We start from the raw sequence: 6112 nt of genomic DNA, 5'->3' as shown, positions 1-6112 counted from the left end.
CTACTTGGTCCTATAAGGTTGCTATGAGTCGGAATCAACTCCACGTCAGTGGATTTTTTTTTTTTTTTTTGGATGCGTTTGTATAGTCCCTGGGTGGAGCCAGCAGTTAAACTCTTGACAACTAGCCAAAAGGTTGGCAGTTCAAACCCACCTAGACACTTCTCAAAAATAGACCTGGAGATCTGCTTCCAAAAGATAACAGCCTTGAAAACCCTATGGAGCAGTTCTACTCTGTACACATGGATCTCCATAAGTTGGAATCAACTTGATGGTGACTAACAACATACTTTCACACGTGATAAATTAGGTTGGTTTTCATTTACTATGATTTTATTGTTATCTTTTAAACTAAAAGAATAGTGAGTTGATATAAACACAATAAATGAAAGCAAAGATGATATTAAGATGTGTGAACAATTGTGAAAAGTGGTAGACATATTAAAAAAAAAAAAGACATATATATGACTGATATTTAGAAACAAAGAATAGGTTTAAGGCAGATCCCCACACAAAATCATGTTGTTGTTGTAGAACTGCTCCATAGGGCTTTCAAGACTGTGACTCTTCAGAAGCAGATCATCAGGCCTACAAAAAAAATATTTTATTGGTGTAATTATCTAGGCAAAATGAATGTATATTTCACACGAATGTCCTCATTAAAAATATCTCTATGCTGTGGTTACAAAAGCACCCTTTTGTTTTGTTAGAACTGACACATTTAGTAATGTCTATGATTTGGAGTCCCTGGGTAGTGCAAACAGTTAAGCCTTCGACTACTAGCCAAAGGGTTAGAGGTTCAAACCCACCTGGAGAAGCATTGGAAGACAAGGACCAGAGACCTGCTTCTAAATGTAATAGCCTTGAAAACCCTATAGAGCAGTTCTCTGCACATATGGAGTTACCATGAGTCTAAATCGACTGGATGGCAAATAACAATAAGCTAAAAAAAAATTGTTCAAAATCAAATTAAACTTACAGCTTTTAAATAGCTTGTCTTACGGAACATCTGTCTAAAATACAGTAATGATACAAACGGTGGTCTAATTTCCACCTTGTACAAATATTATTTGCCATGTTTTCAGAGTGCTTTTTCTGTTATGCATTAGTTATTCCACTATTAGAAACAACTACTCCTCACTTATCCGTTATCCCATGATTTGATATTTCACATTTATGACAGCTTTGAAAAATTTCTCAGGCAACACCTCCGATGGTCCAGGACCCACACGGGGCCACAGCCAGCCTGGGGCACCCTCCGTAGGCCACCCCGAATGATATACTGGAGGCCCCTGAGATGACCAGGCCATGCAGACGACAGCAGCCAATCAACCACGGAATGTCTTCTCCTGTTCACCGGCAATATCTCAGTCCGGCCACAGGGGGAGCAAGGTGACAGTGGGACTACCCGAGGTCGAGGGTGGGCCGGGGAGGCTGGGCAAGGGCCCAAAGGTGCCAGGGAGGTTGGTGAGAGGAGGAGGGAAGTAGGGGGAGGGGATAGGGAAGGAATTTGCGGGGCTGTGGGACTGGGGCGAATGGATGACAAGCAAGGTCCCTGCCCAGGGAGGGTGGCAGGAGGCAGAGGGCAGAGCAGGGTCTCTGCCTAGGTGCAAGATGGCGGGCTATGAGTAGTGGGAAACACCCAACTACTACCAGCACCACTACCACTCCCAAGCCCCGTGAGCTCCATGTGGTGGGTAAGTGGAGCCCACCCTGCCACATCATCTGAAGAGGCATTAGGAGCACCTGATGGGCAGGGTGCAGCCCCGACTATCGCATAATGCTGTTCTCACATAAGGACCTGGTCTTTGGAACCTAACCATGTCAATAAATGAGCAGTGGGTGCGTGTTTCATAAGTTAGTCTTCTCTTCTTGTGTAATTGAGGTTGAAATTAAAAACATGTGGGTTCTTATGACATATAATATGAAGTTTCTAAAAAATCATTTTAGCCCAAATATCTATCATAACGGAGGTATGTGATGTGTTTTACATTCTACCTCATAAATTAAATCAAGCTAAAAAATGTTTTAGATGTAATAAAGCTTAATACACTGAAATATACCCCAAAAAAACCTAAAAATGATCACATATCAAAGTCTAGAAAGGGTAAATATTTGAAGAGCTTCAGTATGATTCATTAGGGCATTGAAAAACTTATTTGGAATACTTTTGAAAATTAGATAGCTCTGTGAGCATTATAATATTAATAAAATTATGTCTAATGAAAAATTACTTTAAATAATTATATATAATAATATAATAATTAAACTAATGAAAAATTAGTTTAAAGGCAAGTATTAATTTTAATTAAATAATAGAATGATCCAGTGTATAGTCATTAAGGAAACTCAATAACTGTTCTGAGAAATTTCTTCTTACTGTATGATATGCATGAATAAATTTCCATTTGAGTAATAGCTTATTTTAATTCAAAACATAGTATTGAAAATTCTTTTTTGATTTAACATATTTACCAAGGATTCTGAGATTTATGTTTATATACTATTTTCAGAAAATATTTTAAATATATATTAAAATTAATTGCATATTTTTCCAGTCATAAAACTTACAGGATGTAGGTGAGAAGTATTCATTATTGTTACCCATAAAACAAGGCCTGGTAGTAGATCATTTAATCAAAGTTTTATTTTTTTAATATTAAGGATCATAGAAATTTGGTGCATTAACAAATTAAATAAATACATTTTAACTTAAACTATAAATACCATATGTGAAAGGTTAAGAGCAAATCTTAATTCTTACCACAGATCCAAGAACACCAGGGGCATGACATTAGATTTGCTTTCTTGGAACACTGCTCACCAACAACTAATTCAGCAACACTCTTTTAATGACTTCCTTTATACGTCCTTTCAAATCATCCAATTCAGTTTCTTATATATAATTCTTTTTTTCCATTGATATTTCATTAGTTTAAAATAAATTTAACTAATGTATGTACATATAAAAAATAAAAATAAATGAACTGCCATCAACAATTTGGGGGAAATATAAAACAAAACAAAAGAAATTTTGAACCTTGTTGTGTTGGGCTGGGTACTCCAGAGAAGTAAAATCAGTAAAATGAGTAAATATATATAGAGAGAAATTTTATATCAAGGAAATGACTCACACAGTTATAGAGGCTGGAATGCCTCAAGTCCATGGGTCAGGATAGAGGCTTCTCCTGATTCGTATAGCTGAAGGGGCTGGCAAAACCCAAGACTGGCAGGTGAGAGAGCAGGATTCTTGCTCACAGGCTGCTAAAATCGACCAATCCCAAAGTCAGCAAGCAAGACCACAGGTAAGCTGCTACCTCAAATCCCAAGAGGAGCCTGCTGCAGGATCCAGAGGGAACAAAAGCCATGAGGCTTCCCAGAAGGCTCCCACTTACATTCCATGTAGGCCACACACCCAAGGAAACTCTCTTTCAACTGATTGCCTACTCACAGCAGATCCCATCATGGAGGTGATCCCATTATATCAAATCTCATTGTGGAAGTGAGCACATCATACAAACTGCCAAACTATATCATAACTGCCTGTCATGGATTGAATTATGTCTCCCCAAAAATGTATGAGCTTGGTTAGGCCATGTGTGGTTTCCTTCATTTTGTGATTTTCCTATGTGTTATAAATCAGAATCTTTGCCTTTGGTTAAAAGCATCAGGTCCCGACTATAACACTACCCTTACACAGGTCACCTCCCTGATCCAAGGTAAAGGGAGTTTCCCTGGGGTGTGGCCTGCAACACCTTTTATCTCTCTAGAGATAAAAGGAAAGGGAAACTAGCAGAGAGTGGAGGACCTCATACCACCAAGAAAGCAGCACCAGGAGCAGAGCGCATCCTCTAGACACAGGGTTTCCGTGCCTGAGAAGTTCCTCGACCAGGGGAAGCCTTCCACCAGAGCTGACAGAGAGAGAAAGCCTTCCTCTGGAGCCGACACCCTGCATTTGGACTTATAACGTACTACACCGTGAGAAAATTAATTTCTCTTTTTTAAAGCCATCTACTTGTGGTATTTCTGTTTTGGCAGCACTAGATGACTAACACACTGCCAAACCACTGAGAATCATGACCCAGCCAAGCTGACATGCAATGTTAACCATCATACTTGGTAAACATAGAACTCAAATAGTAGATGCAGAACCCGTCTCATGGACACCATAAGGTATGTTTGAATTAGGTTCGGTTAGATTTCAGTGCAAGAAGTTCATTATTATCTCACAAAACACTGAAAAAGTTTGTTGAAGTGACACATGGAAGAGAAAGCAGCTAATAAATTGTATGTTACCAAGCAAGTTACCAGTGTAGGTAACTGAAACTGAATCACACTGGGAAACCCAGGAGTGTAGTGTGAAATATTCTCTTCAGAGCTATCCCACCTGAGAAGTGAGAGAGTTGAAGTGTTTAGACATCAACTCTTGTCACTCAGTGTTTGTGGGCTAATCACAGTGAATGCTAATTATCAGCACTTCAAGTCTGGTTTGTTGGGAGAAAGTGAGTCCTGCCAGCCAGGAGAAAGTCCTCAACAAAGGAATGCAGGTGCTGGCAGCTGGAAGTCATCCCAATGTCCTTAGAAGTGCTAACACCAAGGGATATGAGTACGTGCCCAACCTCCCCACTCTTTTTAATGTTGTTATTTGGGAAAGATTTAAAACTTTTAAGAAAGTTGAAAGATTAGCACAAAGAACACCCATTTACCCTTTCCTCACATTCACCTGTCTTTAGCAGCCCTCACCTTTAATATACCCATGAATATAACCAAAATATCTAAAACAAAAAAATTCAAAGTAACAAAGTTCCATGACAAACCCTAGAGAATTTTCACTGGAAACATCATTAATAGGGTTGGCTAAAAATAATTTAAAAAGTAATTCTGACTTATGATAGCTCTACTTTCTTAATAAGAAACAACACACACACACATTAGAATAATATTTTTTTTTCAGCATCCTCAATGCATTTTTGCACTCAACATTATCCTGATTTAAGGCTCAAGGGTTGAACTGGTTAAGGAACTAGGAAGAAAATACCTATAAAGAGAACCATTTTATAAGGCTGCCAAAGTCACGCCTCTGCCACACTTTATCTAGTCCCAGCATAAACTCTTTAATGTTTGCTACCATCCAGAGACTGCTTAATACTCCAAGGAACAAAAACAACAGAAAAAAAAAGACGGAGTTTTGCTAGAGGGTAAGAAGAGTAATGTTAAATGTTAATCAGTGTGCCCAGTGAAAGGTTATGTAGATTGTCTACAAAGGAGGCAAATATGTAAGTAAATAAATAAATTCCCTGGCAGTAATAAATGCTGAGAGGTATATGTTTCCATATAACATACTTTATTAAATATGAAATATGGAATGCATTTGAAGCTAACTTAAGCAGACTTCCACTAGACACTAGATAAATATCTACTTAGCAGTAGATACCAAACTGAGGGCCTTTGCAAAAAAAAAAAAAAGCAGATCTATAAAGATACATCCTCAGTCAAGGGTGAATAAATTGGGGAGAAAAAAGGCTCTTGAAAAGTTCTGCAACACAGGGGAAGGTAATTTTCCCTATATCCCTGACCATTCCAGCATTCATTCCTATGAACACTCTCAGCAAAGAAGAAATAGAAGGGAATTTCCTCACCTTAATAAAGGGTATCTGCAAAAACCTAATGCCCCTAGGTGACGCAAACAGTTTGCTCTTGGCTACTAACTTAAAGGTTGGTGATTCAAACATACCCGGCAGAGCCATGGAAGAAAGGCCTGGTGATCTGCCTCTGTAAAGATTACAGCCAAGAAAACACTCTGAACTTATTGCTATAACACATGAGGTCGCCATGAGTAGGAAACACCTCAATGATAACAAGTTCAGTCTGGGTTTTTATAAAAAGCCTACAGCTAACGGTACACTTAGTGGTGAAAAAATGAACATTTTATTTTTAAGAAAAAGAACAAAGCAAGATTGTTGTTTCAAATTCTATTTTGGGAAAAAACATATAAGATCTTAGGGCAAGAAAAAGAAATACAAGTATCTAGGTTGGAAAGGAAGAAAAAAAATATGTTTATTTACAAATGACATGATTGTCTATGTAGAAAATCCTAGGTAATCTATAAAAACAC

General features: G+C 38.1%; 1 long non-coding RNA gene across 1 annotated transcript; it reads right to left on the bottom strand.

Annotated features, from left to right (window-relative positions):
• Positions 1 to 247: 247 nt before the first annotated feature.
• Positions 248 to 4908, bottom strand: LOC135231582 (uncharacterized). The gene is made up of 3 exons (XR_010322357.1): positions 3813 to 4908; positions 3134 to 3261; positions 248 to 585 (listed from the first exon to the last, which is right to left on the bottom strand). It is a non-coding gene; the product is annotated as an uncharacterized LOC135231582 (long non-coding RNA).
• Positions 4909 to 6112: the final 1204 nt, after the last annotated feature.

This window comes from Loxodonta africana, chromosome 6 (genome assembly GCF_030014295.1).
Source record: "Loxodonta africana isolate mLoxAfr1 chromosome 6, mLoxAfr1.hap2, whole genome shotgun sequence".
Taxonomy (NCBI): Eukaryota; Metazoa; Chordata; class Mammalia; order Proboscidea; family Elephantidae; genus Loxodonta; species Loxodonta africana.
The sequence above is the reverse complement of the archived record's forward strand: the minus strand, read 5'-3'. Positions and strand labels throughout refer to the sequence as shown.